At 41.6% G+C, this 20510-nt stretch overlaps 1 protein-coding gene across 3 annotated transcripts in view; it reads right to left on the reverse strand.

Moving 5' to 3' along the window:
* The window catches only part of LOC105427321 (uncharacterized), a 345326-nt gene that overhangs the window by 61456 nt on the left and 263360 nt on the right, over positions 1–20510 (reverse strand). The window lies entirely within an intron of this gene.

Genomic DNA, 20510 nt, shown 5'->3' on the forward strand with positions numbered 1-20510 from the left:
TCTTACACTGCTCGTGGAGCGGGGGGCCTTACACGTATCTTTATACAAGGTGTCTTTTTCCGAGCTACTACTCGCTTACATAGGAGCATAGACAAGCAGAATTATCCTTCCTCACTTGAGAATTAAAACTCTATTCAGTAATTATAAATTGCTAATTAAATATCAGTATGGTGGGAATAAGATATCAGAGATCGATCTGCAGTCCGAGTTTGATGAGTTTATGAGTTACTCGGTACTTTCAGAAGTTGTAACAATTTTTTTTTTCTTCTCTCGCTGATCTTAAAATTAATGACAATGAGTTATTTATTCTCATCCCGATAAATATTTCACATCTTTTGGCAATAATTCGACTGCACCGATATTTAGAAATTCGAGCTCAATCCCATATGTGTTAAATTCTTTTATACAATTAGCATTTCGAAATATCGCGTTGAATTAAATTCAGTCCACTCGATTCTACGTTAGCTGTCAACCGTGTTAATTTTATCAATCGTGTCAATAATACTCGGAATGTATGAATCTTGTCGTCCCGCGGCTATTTCTCAGGCACCCCGTAGATTCGAGTCGACGAAGGCGAGGTGGTTGAAGATAGCACCCGGATAGCGAGCCGCCATGCAACCCGCGGAATGAAAATCGATCAGAGAAGCCGGTGCGAGGATCGAGAGATGATGCATCGATATCAAAAGTTGTAGAGTGGTTTCGCGCGCTCGCGCTCATTCTCTCTCTCTCTCTCTCTCTCTCTCTTCTCTCTCTGTTCCTCTCCACCCTTTCCACCGTGCCCTCCCTCTCGCGATCAAATCGCTGTTTGTCGGGGAATATGTCCGTGGCAATTTGGATTTGAATTATTCGCAATTTTCTTTATCTCATTTCCAGTTATATCTCGCACGTCCGGGTCTCTCGTCGAATCGCGAGCCATTGATGTGTTGGATCGAGTTTCCATCTCGAGACTCTTTCTGGAGAGATCGCAGATATCTGCCGCTTTTAAATAGACCGCACCACACGGCGCACGAGCGAGAGGTTCGGCGCGAGCCTGTCGATTTGACGGATTGATATCTTCGCTCGCGGCCGTCGCCATATCCGGAACTCGCTACGCCTCGAGAATCGTGTCTTTATCCTCAAACTTAACGCGAGCAAGGAAAACAGCTCTCAAAAAAAAAATGTTTAAATATCACACAAACTATTAAAAAGCACGATTAGTAATTATAATAAAAAGAAAATTATAAATCATGAAAAATTCATAAGATCTACGCTGTACGTTCTCAGTATCTCGCAATATATTAGAAAATAATTGCATCAATTATAATAATGAGTCACTTTTTCAACAGACCTTTACACAGATACGTAAATATAATATAAATTGATATGTAAATATAAATTGAAATCTTTCAAATGTAATTGCGAATGAATCGAGACTTAAGAAACTAATTCCCACTAATTTGCAAAACCCATCGTCAAGTTAGAATTAAGAAACGAGATCAGAAAAATACGCTGAAAAAATTAAGAATCACATCGCGCGTCCCTAGACCGTTAATTAAATTCGAAAGCGCATCGTTCTTTTCCGCCGGTTCGCTTCTTCGTGCTCGAAGATGCTCCAAAGCATACACTAATTTCAGGGATTGGTAACGGAACTGCCATGTTAAAAGAGACCGGTTTCACATTGTTGCTGTTCCAGAAAATCAATGTAGAGAAGTGGAGAAACCACCAGCAACAATTTTTCCGTGTTCACGCTACGCAGTGATTTCTGATGTGCATCAACGACATACGGCGGGAAATAATTTTACGGTTCTGCGTCTAACACGCCGATGTAATAAGGATTATAATTTTTACGGACACGATAATTGACTTCTTAAGTCTCGAAAGAGTTTACTACGTGATAATACGTAAAAGCGGGAACGAGACGTTCCGTGATCAAGGATATTTAACCAGGGATATTTATTCCTCGACTACTTTTAGTTGTTTTTACGTTTTTACGTTCTTGTTCTTGACGACACTTAACTTCAAACTTAACTCGCGCTCTTCCTCTAGTTTCTTTCAATTTTTTAAAAATTTATATTATACTAATAATAATAAAAAATACGAATAGCATAACGTCCCCTTTATGTTTCTTCATACTTCTTTGATAAAAATTTATTTCGATCTAGTTTATATCTATATCGGTTATGATCATAATTTAAGCCAAACATTTTCCTCCGCGCATTGAGTACAGAAAATGCTAATAATAATGTTCAATAGTAAGAAGCGATCGAGTCAATTTTATCTCTCTATTATATTACAAGTAGCTTTGTAAGCTAGACAAGAGCTAACGAAATAAAAAGATCGGTAACGTACACTGCCAAGTGCAGACCGGCCTTAATATTCGCACGCCTGCGAATATAGCGTGCGCATATGTTCCTCGCGGCAAAAGAAAGGATTAAAGGCACCGCTAAGAAAAGATCGGCCCTGGAACGAGGATAACATTCGCGGATTCTCAGCGCGCGATCCCAGGCCCCCGGACTGGACTCGTGGCATGCACCGAGAGACGATGTGACGACGCGGCACATCGCGATCGCAGACAGTTAATTACCGTTCCCGGTAAAGTCGGTGCGACGTGGCGTGGCGGAGAGACGCGGGAAAAGAGCGAGAGAGAGAAGGGGGAGAGAGAGAAGAGGACGAAGGAGAGGCTTTATAGCCGGCACGGCTGTAATATTACGGTCGCGTGCTCCCGGAGGTTATCGTTGCCGAACGCACATACGTACGCACATACGTGTGTGTGTGTGTGTGTGTGTGTGTGTGTGTGTGTGTGTGTGTGTGTGTGTGTGTCGCGATCCTCGCGTATGAAATTCAATGCGTTCTGTCAGAAACGAGAACGTTTATATTCCGTTCGCGCTTCCGGGAGCGCCGAGACTTGTCAACGACGGCGTCTCTCTCTCTCTCTTTCTCTCTATCTTTCTTTCCCTCTTATTCACCTCGACGATAAGACCGGCGGACAGTAATCCGTAGGTTATGCCACCTGCGGCCTGCCGCGTTCTGCCGCGTCACGCCGCTCGGCATCGTCCCGGCATCGTCCGTCAGTGGGAATATGCATAACCCCCGGTGTTCGCCCCGAAGTACCCGAGTACGCCGAGTACTTCCGGTCGCGAAATCGCCGCTCGGGTTTGACCTCCGTTTTGTCGGTCTCAATTTTACGCGGGGAGAGGAATGCGAGGCGGAATGCCGTCGCGTGTGCTTATGACGCGGGATCGCGGGTGCGTGCGTTTCGCCAGTTCGCCGTATCTTATCTCGCGGACTTCATTTCTTAGTCCGCCGAGGGGGTGGGCCGTCATATGAGTAACGGCGTAGTAACGATACCTTTGACGGAACACGGACGGCCGATAGGTGTAAGCGTGTTGCGTTGCTGTACAATAGGAAAGTATGCCAGCTTTATGCAGCGGCGTACACGTTGTCCGGATAATAAACGTCTAACGAAAAATATGGATGTCACGATGGAATCTGAGTGTCGGTCGATGTAGCGAAATAGGTTTCCCCCTTTTCAATCACGGTTAAGGATTACAACGGCTTCGTCGTCTTTATCAAGATTGGCTCTAATATACCTTGTGAAAAAGAACGACAATCGCGGATCCTTCCGCCGCTGTTTAATCGGGAGGCAGAAGACGAGGGATCCCTATCGTAATAGACGAGAGAAAAAATGAACCACATTTATATACGAATACAAGATCGCGACGGAGTTAAACGTATATTCGCAAAGTATTGTATCGAGAAAGAGAACATCCGACAGTCAAGAAAATATCGTATTGTGCTGTGTTGCTCATTACGTATGTAAAGGTCTAACATAAACGAGAAGTTACGACGGGATTTGTCTATCCTTGTATTACAAGGCAAAGAGAACTTCTTTTCCCTTTTACTTACGCGGACATGACATGTAAGAGAATTATGACAGCGCAAACCCTTTTGCCCTCATTTCGTTGAAAATCTTCCTACAGGAAAAATAATAAGCGTTTTTGCTTTTTTACGCTTTTGTATGAAGTATGAAGTTATTAACGAGTTCCTAAAGAGCTCAAAATGTAAAGGGACGAATTGCTAATTACTCTCGTGGACTCTAAATCGGATGGCCCTAAATCAGGACGACACGTAAGGGATCCTGTATCTCATTGTCGATTGGCTGAAGCGACCGAATGTCACGATACTGGAATCCGGTCACCGACATGGCGACGCGCGCAGCGTGCCAGCACGAAATATGCAATAATGAATTAATTAGGGGAAAAGAGCCCGACATCGAGACTGCCGTCACGGTAATTAATCGAGAGAAAGGTATTCTGGCGTGAGTTGCGCCAGAAGCGAGGCGATATTTCGGCAAGCTCCGTTCGCTCGCAACGAACCGCAACCGACTGCTTGTCGCGCGACGTATTCTCGTTAAGTAAATGAAGAAAGAAAAAAAAAAAGAAGGAAAAGAAGATTCAATTCTTCTCTCTTAAAAAAAAAAAAAAACAATAATTACGATAAATAATTACAGTCATATATGTGTTCACATGTATATATGATATATTTTTCAATCAATTATAAATTTTATCTTATCTTTATAATTATCAAAAGTCAAATATTTTTACAAATATTGCTATTGTTAGTCTCGTCTCATGATATCTCATGTCATGTTTTGCGTTTCTTTCGAAGAAATCTTGATTCTCGTCAAGACGTTAATTTGATAAATCGTTTCCGTTGTGTTACTTATTGTTACTTAATGTTACTCATGAACTAGTCGCCAAAACAAGACAAGCTTGTCGCAAGAGAAGAAGAAAGAACGCATATTTTAATATTTGCGCAAGATTATTGCGCCCCTCCCCTTCTCTCTCTCTCTCTCTCTCTCTCTCTCTCTCTCTTTCTCTCTCTCTCGTTTTACAATGATCCAAGTGAACGTCACCAAGAAAGTGGGATGTCGGGGAGACGTTTAGGCCTGAATGTGGTTATTTTGACGAGTCGCTTGCGCGATTTACGTGTACGCGTGCGCGTGCGCGTGTGATGGTGAGCGCGCAGACATGATACTTACACGCGAGAGACGGCCATATCCGCCAAGGATTCGTGATGCGCGACCAACGTTGCGGAGTGACCGCTATATTAATTCGCACATTAGCACTTTACCACGTTAACTGCTGTGCAAAAATCACTTCCTCCTCGCCATGGGAACACCTGTCGAACGTTTTACGGATTTATCGGTGCGCACCGTTCGATCTCACGTACGCGAGACGAGACGCGATCGCGATCGCGCCTCGTAAATCAATTACAACCGCCGCCTCGCGCGCCCGTTTCTCAATTTACATTTTAATTTCGCGCTTCGGGAGGATCGATGGGACGAGTTATTATCCCAGTTGATTTTCGGGGTACACACGGGAGCTCCCATTAATCTGAATGAAAGCGCGAACCTGACGTCAATTAAGCATACGTGGTTATTAATTTATTCCCGGCACTCGCGACGTCACGGGAGACGACACGAGAATATTGAGATCACTTAATGTGACGATCTTTATAAAAACCATCTCGATGCGCCAACGATATGATTTTTTTAATTTTGTGAATGTATACATGAAAATATAATGACGATATTTAAAATAATTTTTTAAAGAATTTTTAATGTTTAAAACTATCCAAAAGATTATTGTTAACAATATGACCGATTTTATATATTTTTAATTTCAAAAACTAAATAATGTTAAAAATGGTGCTTGTATTTTTATTCAAGATTGTAATTAAAATATCTTTATTTCCTTCCCTCAAATGTCTTCTCTCGCAAATTACAATTGCTTTCAATGAAGATATCTCTCTACACACATCAAGTCTATTCTCTCGACGGTATCAAGAATCACTTTTCTAAAGACCAGAATAATGCAAAATTAAACGCGTTATCCGTTCATCGATCTATTCGCAATTTTCTCTTCTTTTTCATTTTATTCTCACGAAAGTCCAGTCCTCGTGTACAAAGTACCGAGCGAGTTAATGCGACGTCGTACAAACGGCACGTTAAACGGCGTAATAACCGGCCGCTACTGCGCGAAAGAGGGAACAACGAGTGCGCGCGGGGCACGCGAGGCCATGACTGAGGGGTGAGTCTCATAACTCCTGGAAAGCGACCTCCTCGAACGGCGTGTCGAGGGTCGATAACGGTTGCTCGTATCCAGCGACATGCACGGCGCGATCACCCTGTCGCCTCAATGTAAAAGGGGTAGGAAGGTAGGTAGGTAGGTAGGTAAATCGCGTACACGCCCTCTTTGGGCCGCACCCCTCGCGGATCAACGCGACAATGCAACGGTGAGGTAGCGGCGTTTCTCACAAAGGGTTGCAATGCACTCCTCTATGCGCGCGCCTCTCCCTCCCTCACGATGTGCCGCACATGTCGTAGGGAAAAGTGGGGCAAAAGCCCCGATTTCCTTGTCGCAAATGGCACAATCACGAAACGATGCGGATTATACTTTCGTTAATCTGCAACGTTTGATTTGTTTTTTTTTTTTTTTTTTTTTTTGTAACTGAAGTCTAATTATGACTCGTTACTTAAAATGGACTTATACTTAAAATGGAATAGAGATATATTTGAAGTTTGACAAAAGAGATAGAAAATGTTAATGTAGCCTAGTGCAAGAACAGAAAACTTACTGTATATTGACAGCTCGCCGATCGACAGTACAAAACATGAAATATTCTCCAAGAAATTTATAATTAATTAGCAAATAAAAATGAAGAAAAATAATTTTTGTTTTTAAGCCACGTTAATAGATATGAAATTATTCAATTCGAAGGTACTAATAATTAAAATAGTGAATAGTTTTTAGATTCGAATTTCGTTAAAGATTTAATTGCTTGACCAATATCTCGATTATGTTGAAAGTGAAATTTCTACTCTTATTCAAAACCTGGCAGGATTATTTGTGAGGAAGAACGGGGTAATTTATTCTCCGGAGGAGATTATCGAAATGACTCTTTCGCGATCGCCACAGGAATGCGGATTACATTGCGCGGCGGTGTTCATTTGCTCGCAGCGGCGACCGCATTCCAATTGATCCATAATACGTTCGTGATTCTAGAAATAAAATTTCTGTCAAAAATTATCTAGGTGGAAAAATGATAACTTTTAAATCAAACCGGATCGTCTGGCGTACGCGGACTTTCTACGATCGCCACGGGAATGCGAATGACATCGGTGCATTTTTTTACCGTCGGAAATGCTGATTTATGCAAACCGGTTAAAGAAATACGGCACAGGTGCATTGTACGAGCGTCGGCAAGACCATCGAATATTCCGTTTTGGGAGAGAATAAGCTGTTGGCTTGGCTTACTCGAAAGTAAACTAAAACTAGCGGTATGCGAAGAATAATTTAAGAAAACGGGAACGTTTACATGGGAGGAATGCAAGATTAAATACATGATTGTAGATAATGTAAAACTTTACAGAGGCGGCTGCATGTGTTCTCATTTCTCTCGTGATTCTCTGTTTTTCAATTTATCAGAACCACAATCTTGAATAATTGTCATTGCTTATTGCAGTCTCCAAAATGTTCAGAGCATACATATATATATATATATATATATATATATATATATATATATATACACATAAAAAACAAACGCATAATTGAATTTGTAATAGTAAAATTGAGAATCAATATTACATTTACATAACTGTCAATAATATTACAATGAAGAAAAAAAAAAACAAATACCTTTTAAGCAGTTAATAATCGCGCGGTTCACCCCTTAACAGCATCGACCTCGTCATTACGCAGTACACATTTTTGCTGCGGGATAGCTTTAATTTTTAAATACGAATTTACCGTCTCTTCGTGGCAGCCACCCATCGCCACCCTGCCCCGCCCGCGATAGCTATCATTTTCTCTCCGGTGGAAATGGCCGATGCGAGACGCACGCGATGCGCGCCGGAACAAGATATTTCGGGCTCGCATGGTGGACCGAGAGAGCGGATAGCCGGATGACTCATTATTTCGTGGCCCTTCGTTCTCATACTCGTCCCCGAGTGATATCGTGGCTGCTGTCGGGTCCAGGGGGAAAGAGCGAGAGAGAAAGAGAGGGATACCGATAAAGAGAAACGGAACAAGAGGGCACGCAATATGCACGCACGGCTAACACAAAACGGGAGCGACGAGACCGCGCGCGCGATTGTGTGCGCTGGAATCTCGAAACGCCAGGCCCTCCCCGCCCCGCCCGATTTCGGTTCGCTGCCGTATAATAATTTCAATAATCCCGGACCCCAACTACGACGGGATTAATAGCCGTCCACCGGCCAGAAAGCGAGAGTACCAGAAAAGAGGAGGGGAGGAGAGGGGCAGAGAGAGGGTGACGAGAGGAAACGACCGGAGAGGAGGATGAGGAGAAGCCATGGGTACGCGGGTTGAGGAGCGAGCGTGGTCCATTGAAAGAAGAACGCGGGTGAGGAAGGGCGCCGATTAATTTCAGCTCGTTGGCGATATGCGGCTAATCAATACCGATCACGCACATAGTCCTTCTTCGCGAATATAATGGACATTTCCGGTTTAAGTTGAAGTGATACTTTACTTTTAGATTTGTTCTGCCGATTTTAATATTTGACAACGCACCTTTTATTAATTAATTTCATCTTATTAGGGAAACGAAACGCTTCCCGTTTTTTCTTTTATCGAACATGGTTTTACGAGTGGTTTGCATCGCGACGCACGCGTCCCCGCGGTTTTACCCGCGACCCGCAGCAGGAAGGCAAAGTGGCGGAGCGCGTAGGACGAGAAGAAAAAAACGAAAAGACGAGGTGAAAGGAAGAAGGAAGGAATCGCTAAGCAGATGAGCGGTGCTCTGCCGCGAGGGTCCCGAACAGGTTCGGGGCAAGCAAAAGAGCACTCTGTTGCAATTGCTTTGCTGTCGGTGCATGCATAGAAAGATTTCGTGGAGGTGGATGAAAGCGGGAGAACGAATGTGTGGAGATGGCCAAGAAACGGCCGCGATCACGAGAAGAAAAAGGAAAAGAAAGGGAGAAAATGAAGAAAAAAAAATAAAAACAGAAGAGAGAGAGAGAGAGAGAGAGAGAGAGAGAGAGAGAAAAGAGAAGAGAAGGAAAGAACTCGAAGGTGGGCGAGGGAGCCTTTAGTGATGAGATTCGATCCTGCGGAAGGAGCGAATTTGGCTACCTAATTCACGGAGGGAAAGATGGGGAGTCTAAAGAGAAGAGGATGGGAAGGAGAGTACGCACGTCTCTCTCTCTCTCTCTCTCTCTCTCTCTCTCTTTTTCTCTCTCTGTCTTCCTATTTCTCTCCATCTCCCTTTTCTCTCCCCCCGTCGTCTCTTTTTCTCTCAGCAGCCACCGCTGCAAATGGGATTACGTGGATCCCGCACTTCAAACGGCGCTTTATTCACCCCACCTCCGTGTGCTGGGACGAATTGACAATTGACAGAATTGATACAGCGTCGGCGGGAGAGCCACGTGTGCGCCCAGGCTGGAAACGCGTGTTTCGCCCGCGGCCGTCGCCTCTATCTTCCTCGCGAAATTGCATCCGCCCCCTCCCTCGCGCGCTCCTCCTCGTGCTCTCGCCCCACGCGATCGCTTACGCCGTTAAGCCTTTTTTTCCATTACGAGATTGTTACCGCGGAGAGGAGAGGTGGAGGAGACGGCGATGCGGCGCGACCGGCAATCGTCGTGTTTTTTTATGCGACCTTAAAATACTTTCTTTCCCGATTCATGAGGAATTCCGTGAATTAGAAGGCGTTTCCACGCGCCTTCTGCCGTCGATGAGATTACATCTTGCGATGTTGTTTCGATTCGCTCTTCAATTGGCGTGAGTGCTGGGGAAAAAGGTATCGCCATTGACGCTAACGTATATAGGTCTCTCACGTAGGTCGCAGGTCTTTCACGTAGATCGTGCCGTGAAAGAGTAAGCGATCTGATCTGCGTGAAATTTGCGTGCGGTTACAATTATATACTGTGAATACATTTTTAATGTAGATTGTCATTCTACAGCTTGTCTCATTATTACGTTTATTGTATAACGCGCCAATATCATAGCAACCATTCTCCTTTCACCGTGAGACGTGTGTGTGTGTGTGTGTGTGTTAATCGTTATATTAATACATAAGTTATAAAAATAAAGCGTACATAACGGTAAGGGAAATTGTGAAATCCACAATTTTTATTTGACGCCTGACATTTCGGAGTATATTTTACCGTATTTTGGAGTGTCTCTTCGTTATCCGAGCGGTGTAATCTGCGTGCCAATTATCGAGGTGCATCATGCGTGTCGGTTTGCTTTATTTTTGGCAATTATTTACGCAGAACTGGGTCTCGTTAAACAGACGCATCGCGATAAAATCATCGGATCGCGACACCGTAAAGGACTCCGAGTAATTACACGACATCCGGTGAGAATCCGGAGCTCCTCGCCGCAATTATCGCGAAATAATCGTTACCAAGCGCTCGATTTTCTGGGACGTAGAATTATCATTGACCGTTTATTAACCACTTCCGTATAACGTTGCTCTAATGTGACATATCCGTTTCCCTCAACTTTTCGACGAGGAGAAAATTTGAACAGATGCTCGTCCGTCAAAGAGGATGATTAAATATTCCTACTCTAATGTTCTCGCTGGGTGAAAGTAGACTTATGAAGGATGGTATTAAGTCTCTCGATAATAACGCGATCTATAATATTTCATTCTACGCCTATTCATTTTATCGCACGTTAAACGATAATCAATAAAATACGGTTCTAAATTAATACATCAATTAGAGGGAAAGGCGATGGATTTGTTTAAAAGCAATCGCATCGTTCAGAATGATTAATTAAAAAAAAAGAGAGAAAAACAAAGAAAGAAAAAAGAGAGAGAGAGAGAGAGAGAGAGAGAGAGAGAGAGAGAGAGAGAGAGAGAGAGATACTGCATAGCTCGAGATGAACATAAAAGACGCGGATGAATGCCGATACTTGTTGCACGTCGTTCTTAAATAGGACGTTGGCGGACAATGGCGATCGCTGAGGTGGGTATTGCAAGCGTAGCGAAGCTCGAAAGCTTTTCATTCGCCGTGGACGAGAGGGGATCGACATTTTTTTGCGGGCTGCTCCTTTCGCCGGAAAAGGGAGACGCCACTTAATTAAAGCGTCGAGTATCATCTCGAGATAGTCAGTGCCACTCTCAGTAGTGGTCGTCCGTTCTCGTGGAGTCTTCATTGAGTCGCGAAGAAAGATCGTCTCCCCCCTTCGTATGTTCCGATTCGACGGGGATCTCATTCGCTGTTCCTCGAATAAATCGCTTTGTAACAATACATGAGTACTACTTTATTTACACGTAATATCCAGATGTTGTTTGGAGTTTGCTAATTACGTACCAAAATAACCAGAGGCTTCAGCTTTCAAAGAATAGATAAGAGATTAGATGTGGATTCCTAAAATTAAAACATTGCTGTTACATAAGTGTGTACCTAGATATATTGAAAATATAAATAGATTTATTAAATAAACAATTATTTTTAATGAAATAATTCAGTTTAAATCACAAAAAATATTCAGATCATTTCGGATAGTCTGTCAATATAGAATCCTCAGTGAATTGTGCTTCATGTAGAACGAAGCGGAGGAAAAAGCTGGCGGGAACGAGAGCAAAACGTCGAGCTTTGATCGCCGGTGATTCGTCGCGATGGCGAAAATCCGATTTGTCAGGCAATTTGTCCCGTGACAAAATTTAAATCGCAAAGCACATTGCGGACAGGGGTTGGACGCCACTCCGGGGTCCGAAGGGGGGAATCAAATGTCCTTGCCGGGGGGGATTCAAAGTGGATTCGGATAATATGTGGTAAAACGCGCTCGAGGGTGAATCCTAAATTTCCAGCATAATCTCATTTTTCCGTCGGCCAGACGCCTCCAGTGCGGCAAGAGGTCTATTTACCACCACAGTAATTTATCCTGATCGGTAAAACCTAATAAATTTCAAGGAAATATACGAGAAAGCGTGTGTATTTTTTTTAAACATACCCTTCTTATATCTCTATAATTTTATATTGCATATATATATATATATATATATATATATATATATATTGTATATATGAAATTTTATGTAGTGATATTTACGATTACGATACACGAAGTAAAAATTCCGAGTAAAGTCTCTCTTATATCGAGGAGTACATAAAGATGATTGCAGTTGTCATTAAATGCGACGAGTCATCTTCCGGGAGAGCTCACAATGATTCTAATTACCATCTCAATACGTTCGAAAAGTTTACTGCCTTTTCGTGGTCGCATTGCTGCCTTTCTTTCTCTTTCACTCTCTCTCTATCTCCTCTCCCTCTTCTCTCTCTCTCTCTCTCTCTCTCTCTCTCCACAGATGCTTTATTAAAGTACCATCGAAGAAATCGTTGGACGCTCTAAATTATAGCTGGGATACGCGCCCTCTGGCCAAGGATTTGGCTCTATTGTATACCGCTCACTGTAATCCCGGTCTACTGTGACACTTGTCACCTGATTTTATCACATCGTTAAACGTCTCCGATGCTCGTATCGACATCAACGACGCTTAATTATGTATTTATTGCCGACGATGGAATCTCATCGTTTATGTCGCGCGCATCGTCCCTCGGTTTTTATGAGATCGAGTTTATGAGTGTCAAGAGTCGGCGATCTGCTGACTCTTGACACTCATTTTTCGAAATATGTAGAAGTGAACAAAAGCCGTATATGAGAGGAAGATGTTAGTAAATATATATAAATTTCAAGATATCTCCGATAAAACGTGTTTCTTAATTATAGATGCTTTATAATAATTAGAAGTAAGCTGATAAAAATGTGATGCATAATGATAAAGAAGAAATTATTATGGCAAGATTACGACATTTTTGATATTAGTTATAAATATCATTATTTAAATTGATATAATCTAGATATGGATAGATTAGATTATCTCGATTCTGTATCCTATTAGAGCAAAGTAAAATTATAATAGCAGATCTTATCTTTCATTAAGAGTGCTATGTTAAATTATGTCACTAGTATGTATACGTATTCGGTCGAAATTAAACGTCATCGGAAAAGAAATGACCTCTTAATAAATTTAATAATAGATACGCAGAGATCTAAAAAAAAATCTTCATATCATAAAGATGAATTCACTGTAAAAAAGATATTATTGTAAAATTCAATCTTTCCTACATTTTTTAAAATCTATAAGTTAGAGAAAAAACGCGAAGTCAAAGAAATCAGACATAAAATATTATTATAAATCTTATTATAAATTTATAATTCATGCACACACATTTGGAGCAATATTTTAATTTTTCTGACATGTTTTAAAAATATGATATGTGCATGATTCAAAGAACTAATAGTATAAATAAAATGTTTTTTTATTTTAAATTTGTTATTAACAAACTGTAATTTTTCAAGATTTACATATCTCATCTAGCTTTAGGCTATTAAATATTAAAAATATTGTGTAACACACAACAGAATCTTTGAGATCTCTGATCGGGAGAGACAAGAATTACGAGGAACAGAGTGATAAACGATAAAAAATATAGATCCGATTATGCTTGAAGTTTTATTGGTATCGTTGAAAAGAATCGGATCGTGTCTCCCTTTAATAATCGTTACGTTAACTCGTGGAGGCGAAATTTGAGAAATTATCTTCCAACAACATCGTAATTTCCATCGAAAGACTTATTGATTTTTTAATGGCATAGCTTTATAAAGAATAAAGTTAATAACAAATTATATTCAACCGATAGAAATTTAAATATAGAGGAATATGAAACTTTTTTCCATTGCAAATACAAAATCATTATATTGAATCGATAGACAAGCCGTCGGACATTTAATTCTTGCACTGCGCGATTTCGATGAAAATTCATTCATAGACAAGGATACTGACTTTAAGTGACAGTAACATTAAAGAGACGGGAGGATCGCAAAGCGAATCGTATAAATCGTGAGCGTTTCGTGGTGTGTCGCGAGTCTACAAGCATCCGACAACGTCTGACAGCATGTCTACACGGCCAGAGTTGAGAAGGATCTTTATTTTTAATTTAAGCGCTACATTACCGTGGCGTTATTCGCATATTCGTTGCGAGTTTACCACGTTTCCCCTAGGAATAAATTAATGAGTTGTTGTAAGCTATTTTAAGTTGTAAATTATTTTATACTCGGATCTATCTTCTATTCTAATCGAGAGAAGAAACGAAGTTAAGCAAATAGAAAAGAATTGCAAGTAAAAACAATCTAATTTCTCAAACAAAGTTATTAAATAATGATGAACATATTTAATTCAATTCTTATGAATCCTTCAATTTTATACAGAGTCGTAAAATTGAACGAATATTGTAAGTAAAGAAAAATAATCATTATGAAGTAAATATATCTATTAAATGAATTTCTATCGCTTGCTTTAATTTTCAAAATTTCCATCTAAACATACTTCACTTCCTCCGACTGAAGTTTCGAATGAAGGAGCAAGAACAGAGCTGAGAACACTGTGTGCGCGGCACGTTACAATAACGTCTTCAATTAACAAGTTTAAAAGCAACGAAGAAGCGAATCCTACGATGAGTCTGACGTCTTCTATTTTGCATAGCCGCGGCTTCGCGACTGAAGGAGGTCGAAGTCGAAGTGCTTCGGAAGTTCGTCAGGTTCTGTAACGAAGGCAAGTCGTGACGGCGCTTCGTTCCTCCCGTCGCGAGGAAGGGAGCGAAGTGAGTCTTTCGATTTTCACTTCGCTTCCTTCCTAGCTAATCGCTCGTGACGGGGAGGTCGTAAAAAAAAAAGAGGCGGAAGAAAAGGGGGAAAGAAAAAAAAATAAGATCGCTTTACGAGTACCCGGAGATGGGAGAGTGGAATACGTTCGCGGAAGGGCCGCGCTCTTCCGCGCGTCACGAAAGGCGTCGAGTTCGCGAAAAGTATGCATCACGCGAGCCCGCCTTGTTACATCCCGATGCACGTCGGCGTATGCACTCTGGACGCGTACAACGAGCTCGTCCGCTCGTTGGCGATCGACTGCCGCGATCGTAAAACGAGCGACCCGAAAACTGTCCCACGACCAGCGTGAGTTCCGCGAGACGACGCCCCCTCGCGTGGATCGTAACGCCTCGACGTGTTTCCGAATCGCGTTACATGGAACTAGCGTGTAAATCGGGTCCGATCGGTGTAATTTACATGGGAAAATTGACACCTTCTGAGCGCTACGTGACGCTGCAATCATGTTCCAACCTACGCGCTTGAGACGCGCCTTCTTACATTTGGCTAGTTTGAAGCTCATGAGGCTGTGAGCTGTTTACTTTAAAGATAATATTGGTTCAATCTAAAAGGAGAATCTCTTGTGATTTCCTCGAGCTGTTAGAATTCCTTCATCGCAGTCGATTTTTAGAGAAAATAATCTGAATCAGAAATCAAATAAATTTTACTCTTTTTTTCAATTAAAAAGAGAAATTTTTTTTTACAATTTTAAAACTTCTTCGGACTTTTATTAACTTTTATTAACGTTCGAACGTATTGCTTATATACAGGCAGTTTAATAAGATTCATCTTATAATTTAAATGCTTGACTCGCGTGTATTGAATGATAAGGTTGTCTTGATTTCGCAGAGATTAAAGATTTTTCTCATAATTTCAAAGCGCGTGTAACTCGTAACTCCTATTAAATATGCGATATCCATTGCTGCCGGCGATATCGCCAATAGATTTACGCGTTAGAATAATGATATACATTGCGTATAATAATAATATAACTTCCCGATTAGTCGCGTCGCCCGGTCGTAAAGTGATCTGCAATTTCATATGCTGAACGGGCGCGCGTGCAATTATCGGACATCTTTCCAGTTACGCGTATGTGTGTGTGTGTGTGCGTGTGCGTGTGCGTGTGTGTGTGTGTGTGTGTGTGTGTGTGTGTGTGTGTGTGTGTGTGTGTGTGTGTGTGTGTGTGTGTGTGTGTGTGTACGTATGCGCGAGATAATCGGTGAGAACCGAGAAAGAGCAAAGGTTATGGGTGGACAGCAGTCAGTCTTGAGCGGTGGCACAGCGCAGGGAGAATTCTCCTGAATGTTGCTGCCAGGGACAGGTCTCCACGAGTCACGATCGGCGATGACCTATGAATATACGATAGAACGTAGCCGAAGGTCACTCTGACGCGCGTATAGAGCTCATTCACACGCAGCTACGACACGATATACGCAATAATCTAGCGTGTTTATCGAAGCGCCATAGATTTTTCGAATGCCAATAAAAGGATATATATATATATATATATATATATATATATGTGTATATATACACTAAGAAAAATGTCTGGTTGAAAATGGACAAACCAGAAGATTCTAATTATATCAGAATTCTGATTATCTCAACTAAAATTATAGTAGATTTAAGCAGAAATTTAGCTGATTTAAGCAGAAAATTCTATCTTGTCCATTTTCTAACAGAATTAATCCAGTCAAACTTTTTCCCCAATGCGAATCGATACGACCTAATCGAGAGATAATCATTTTCTAACGAAATTAAATTTAAATAAATATATATATCTAGACCAAAGTGTTATACAGACAATGGAGATTCGCGGCATATAAAAAAAATATCACCTCAGCCAAGGATTTCTCGCAATAAAAAAAAATTTCTTATAGATTTCTTTCTAATTATTATTAGGATATTGGGAGGATTAGACACGTTACGTGGATCCATAGTTGCAAGCGAAAATTTAGAAATGATTTATTGAATTTATTTAATCAAATTAAAAAAAAAAAATAGATCTTCAAGATCTTGCCCCATACATGCCACTAGTTTTCATTATCTGAAATTAAATTCATTATTTAATAAATTTTTCCTATAAAGAAACTGAATTATTATTCAGATATCTCGTTGATGATAATATATGAGGTGATATAATATGTTGCATACTCTTTAAACTGCAATGTTGTAAAAGTAAATTTTTTGCGAAACCGAAACATTGAGCTTTATAACGCTACAAAATTCTATTTCGACGTAAAACGAATTGTATTCTAACTCTACCGCGAAGAGTAATCATTAGCGCCGTAACATGAAGTTGAATAGGTGTAGCCAAAGGACTTTGAAGACTCTCTGGACATCGCTCGAAGGCTTCAGGTCTAATTCGATTATCGCCGACGACAAGCGATGGGTCGCCGGAGTCGCTTTTCGTTTTTTATTGCTGCCTCAAAGGAGACTCCCGACTGACATATTTTCAGGGAAAAGACGATTTCGAAGGGTGGTGCAAGGTAGACGGCGGAATAAATCCGACGGAGAATCGCGTACCTGTCGGTGCGCGCGGTGTGTCTCGGAAAAAGGGGTCGGTCGTGTCCCCGATGTTGGTTCTCGCCATCATAAACTCATCCCTATTCTCCCTATTCACCCTATTCTCTCTATTCTCCATCGGATAGTAGTGTGAATCTTGTGGCGCGTCGCATTTCGTGGTTTTACGGCTTTTTCCAGAATTTTAAGGACCGCACTAAATGACCGAGAAAGAATTCGATGATGGACATCCAACTCACGTTTCGTCTTTGGAACGTGAAATAGTTTTCCTTCGAAAATAAACGGTGCGGCAAAATAAAAGAAGATAAAGTTGCGTGACATCGTTCGATCATTTTGCATAGATTGAAGGACCGACGATGAAATGTAGAGATATATTATATTATATATTAATAAATATAAAGGTAATAAAAATATCAATGAAAAAAGATATTAAAATTTGGAATTTCGGTTAATATAAAATAAAATATGATAACAGAATATTTAATTATACTTTCACTATAATTTCCTAAGATTGTATTACAAAATTCTTAAATATAATGAACATATAAATATTATGCGTTTCTAAAATTAATACGAAAAAGTGTGAAAAAATTAAAATTAATTAAAAATTTGCATTAAAAAAATTAGCATAGCTCTTGATTATCGTTTAGCTTGTTCCAGCAAAAAAATTTCATACAAAGCTCTGTTTCTCAATTATATCTTTGTGATTATGTCTAATCTTAATCTTCCTAAAATTTAATTAATTCGAGTTGTGTCACGTTGCTGCTTCTCGAAGCGGTACGTTTCTGCGGAAGAGAAATCAACGGCGGAGGCTCTAAATACCACTCGTCTCGATATCATCGCCATTCACTTCGGGAACACCCGCCGTTCATAATGGTCGAGCGATCTCTGGTTCACGCTTCGCTTCCGATCGCGCGTCTCGCGACGGCGAAATCGCGTCCCGCCTATCCTCCACGTTCCGTGGTTCCCTCGGTCTGTCGCCTCGCGGAACGACCGGTTGACAGTTGACACCAGTTTGACAATGCGCCGTGCTCTGCCATTGTTGGGAGCCGCGTGAGCGTGCCGGCTTGCCATTGTTGGGGCGTCGCGACGCCTTCGTTCTCCTCCTTCTCTCTCGTTCCCGTCCCCTCCTGTTCGCCGGTCTGATCTCTTCGTTATGAACAACGCATTTTGCTTCCTCCCTCCCCTCCCCTCTCTCTCTCTTTAGTCACATTTTGAAAAATTTAATTTTTTCCCTTTTTGTTAGAATTTAATTAAATGCTTGTTCATTTTACGTCACTCCTACGATAAGGTTTAAAAAAATTTTTAATATTAAAGTATGTAATGCCTGCAATTTAACCTAAATCCTATTACCTCCGCGATTTAAAACCAGCATGCATTTTTTCCGATAATTCCTTATATTTGTCTATATTTCGGATTACATTCTTTTCTTTTGTTTACATTTATTGTACTTTTATTTTTATACCGTTATATATTATTTTTATTATTTGTAGTTTATTTTCTGTATTATATCTTCTTTCCTATTTTTCTATTGTTTCTTTTGCAATTCATTTATATTAATACTTTGATTTCTTGATACTTCTAGAATTAATTATAAAATTACAAAATCAATATTGCATAAATAAGGTATAGAACTCGTTTTCATTTAATTCTGTTTTTTCATATTAAACGTCCTGTGTGGCCGTGGCTTCTCTCCACTCGCGTCTGTTATTTTCATGTACGTGCGCTCTATTCCCCTTTGCACTTGTCTCATTCCATCTCGCGGTACACGTGTAAGTGAATAATTCAGTGACAGAGACACAGCCGTCCGGAATTCGCGTCGTGCCGTCGCTGTCGACCGCACACGGACCCGCAGCGACAAGTTACACAATGCCGGCGTGACGCGCCCCTCGATTTTTCGCTTTTTATGCGAAACGGCGACGGCGCAGGGGGGTGGCGCCGAACTCCATTGTGGCCGAAGGGGGTTCCGGCCCGTGGCCGGAGCGTCGCGCACATACACGCAGGGGAGCGTCGCGACACGGGGTGCGCGATCGGTGCACCGTAAAAATTGAAGCGGGGCTCGCGTGGAAGCGTCACGTCGAGAGAACGAATGACAGGATATTCTTCTCGTGCGGCAGTTTGCGTTCGATATCCCGCATGTACCTGTTCCGACCGGCGGGATTCTGATATAAAAATCTCCCGATGGGATGGAAATTCCATCAGAAAATAAAATCATCTCTCGAATAAGTTCAAAGTTAAGACGTACTCGTTTTTTAAACTCATCTATATTAAATACAAAGAGTTGAATCAAACCATTTATTTTACTTTTTAGAGATCATATTTCCTCTAATCGAGTGTTAATGATGCGAAATTGAACGTTTTACTTAAAGCCAATTTTGTTAATGGAGATCCGTTTTTTTTTTTTTTTTTATTGTCGTTAAGCTCACGTATGCTGGCAACGTTCGTCGGTAACGCTGATCGATCCCGCACCAGTAAATAAACCATTCGCGAATTAAAAGCGAACAGCCGGCGAGCCTTGTGGATAATTTCGGAAAGCGGCAGATGCGCCAACGGATTACTTGTTGCGCCTTCGAATTGCGATAATTGTCATCGTATTTAAACTCTAATGGGGAAGGAGGAACATTCTGCGAGCGCATTCACGAACGGTCCTGAGTGTATACGTCTTGAAAGAGAGATCTCAAACGTGTTGAGAGTGAATGGAACGATACCTCTATAGATATATTGCAGATACTATCTGAAATATTGCGATCATGACACATCTCTTCACTCGCGAAGTAAAATTGCCCCGCTGAAAGCCTCGATATTTCAGGACCCAGATCCAAAAAAGAGGGAGGCGCGCAATAAAGCTCGAGCTCGAGACGTTGCGCTGGCCCTCTTCGAGGAATCAATTAACGTTGTCTGATTGCTCCAATAACACTAATTGATTTGTCGGGGAAGAGCAATGTTCTCTCGCCGAGCGAGTCTCTCGTTTGTCGGGACGCGGCGAGAGGAAACGCGGGCGAAATCATGGCAATAACTGAGACGTCAAACCGCGCGTTTCGCGATTCGGGACGACACGCGCGGAGACGACGACACGTGCGTGCCATCCGCAGGATTGACGGAGCGTACTCGTCCGCGAAGCCAGTCAGCCAGCCAAGCCAGCCAAGCCAGACGGAGCCAGCCAGCCATCCAGCCGAGCCAGCCAGCACGCGAATGCATCTCGCCGCGTTTGATAATGCATTAACGCCGGTGGATCAGAATATTAGCATAGCATACGCCCATCGCATTTGAATT

Source organism: Pogonomyrmex barbatus, unplaced genomic scaffold (genome assembly GCF_055798465.1).
Source record: "Pogonomyrmex barbatus isolate J1 unplaced genomic scaffold, ASM5579846v1 scaffold7, whole genome shotgun sequence".
NCBI lineage: Eukaryota > Metazoa > Arthropoda > Insecta > Hymenoptera > Formicidae > Pogonomyrmex > Pogonomyrmex barbatus.